This window comes from Frankliniella occidentalis, unplaced genomic scaffold (assembly GCF_000697945.3).
Source record: "Frankliniella occidentalis isolate FOCC.00 unplaced genomic scaffold, Focc_3.1 Scaffold2, whole genome shotgun sequence".
Lineage (NCBI taxonomy): Eukaryota > Metazoa > Arthropoda > Insecta > Thysanoptera > Thripidae > Frankliniella > Frankliniella occidentalis.
The window spans coordinates 4,367,700-4,369,705 of record NW_026267132.1 but is presented as its reverse complement, the minus strand read 5'-3'; positions in this window follow the sequence as shown (position 1 = coordinate 4,369,705).

The following is a 2,006-nucleotide window of genomic DNA, read 5'->3' as shown; positions in this document are numbered from 1 at the left end:
GTAAGGTTTACTGGATTCCGATGGAAGGAATCACAGCTTGGCAAAGTTTAGGGGTGGTTTCGGTCCTTGTCTTTGGCGTGCCGGGCGGCTGACGGACCTTCTGACGGCACGCAAGTAAGTCGCCGCGCCCTGCCCCGCGCCCCACCGCGGCCAGGGCCGGCCAAGCTTTTAGCCCCTGACCTCACAAGTCATTTATTTAGCTGGCATTACTTTTATGGATGGCGTCGAAGGAAAGGGAAAAAAAACCTGCAGAAAGACAAGGAAGGCGACAACAACAACAAAAAAGTCACAAGCAGGAAAGAAACGAAAGAGAGAGAGGAAAAAAAGCGTGACAAAAACACGAACCAGCAGATCGCCGGCGAGGCCGTTTTCGCCATGGGATTTCATTTGGTGCCAATCACATTTGTTGCTGCAGACGCCACGCCGGCCAACAGCATGGAGGAGGACAGCGCCTTCTGTTACCCGGTGGCCGAGTGGAGATAGGGAGGGAGGAGGAGGAAGCAGGCACCCCGAACTGATAAACGCCCCCTGCCCCTGCAGGCATGCCTGCCCCCTCGATCGAAGGTTTCCGCGCTACTTCTTTTACACGGTTTAACATAGACGTTTCGGGGCCGAGGGGGTTCGGACTCGCCCAGCAGCGGAGACACACACATTATTGCGAATGGAGTGCGAGCGCCCTGGTCCTGGTCCCGACTCGTTGGCAAACAGCTCACGCCCGCGCGCCACGGTATTGCCGCCACACCGCCGCCGCCGCTGCACATACGCCTCGCCCCGCCACCCTTCCCGACGCACGCACAAATGAGGGAATCGACCACTTAGTGCGAAGAAGAAGAAGAAGAAGAAGAAGAAGAAGAAGAAGAAGAAAGTGACACTCGATATCAGTTACCATTACCAGCATAAATCTTGTACCGCAGTCTTAGCGTCAAGATTCGACATTATGGATGGTCAACCATCCTTCGAACTTTTGTTGGCATTGCCTTTATGTTATGGTGCGAGCGAAGTTACCACAGAGGAAGTTAGCAACAACTGATAGTACACTACCTAAGTACCAGTTTAATATGAGTCAGCTAGCTTGTACTTTTCAGCAGAGGCCAGACTAGTTCGTGCGCGGGTATGGGTTGTGACAGTTTAGTTGAGAGGCCATACGCCGCGCAGCCCCCTCGTCGCCCGCGCGCCGCCCCCGCGCCACCGCGCCGCCCCCGCCGTATGGTCCCTGCCGAGCGGGGCGGCCGCGGCGGCGTTCGCTCTCCCGGAAGCCACCCGAGCGAAGTGCTGTAATCCTGTTGGTTTTCATTAAACGAGATTCCCGATCCAGCGGCGCGGAACGCTTTAGAAAAGTGTTGACAATGGACGCCGCCGCCGCCCCACTCCTCTCCCCGCCCGCGGCTGCGGCTCTCCTCGGTGCGCCAGGGGCCTTACTCCTGCTGGCACCCCATTCGCGGAGTTCAAATACAGGAAGTTGCTGTGCGCATGAGGCATGAAGATATCGCGTTCTCTCCCGACTCGCTCTCGAGCCTCGAGCAGTACGCGGCAGCAGCAGCCTGGCAATATGGTAATTTACTGCGGCCTTTTCCAGACGGGGGTGGCGTTGCTGGTCGGGCCGCGCACTGAACACGTTTGCCCAATCGTACCCGCAAATTTCACAAACGTGTTTCTCCGTGGGGCTGCGCGTCCTACCCTCCTGCTCACGGTACTGCGGTGCAGCGTAGAGGTGAAATTGTGAGCACATCGTGCGAAGGGGCGGGCCACAATCTCCCCCCCAGCGGCCCCCTTTCTCCCCACTCCCTGCCAAATACTCTATGTAGCTGGCGATGCTGTCCTCCATGTATTTCATATTCCCGATATGCATCCGCGAACACGCGCACGAGCGCCGGGCCTGCCCACAAAAAGTGAAGGAAATCGAGTTTCTCCGGCATATCCCCGCGCACGGCCGACGCGACGTCGACACGCATTGTTAGAGAGAGAGAGAGAGAGAGAGAGAGAGAGAGAGAGAGAGAGAGAGAGAG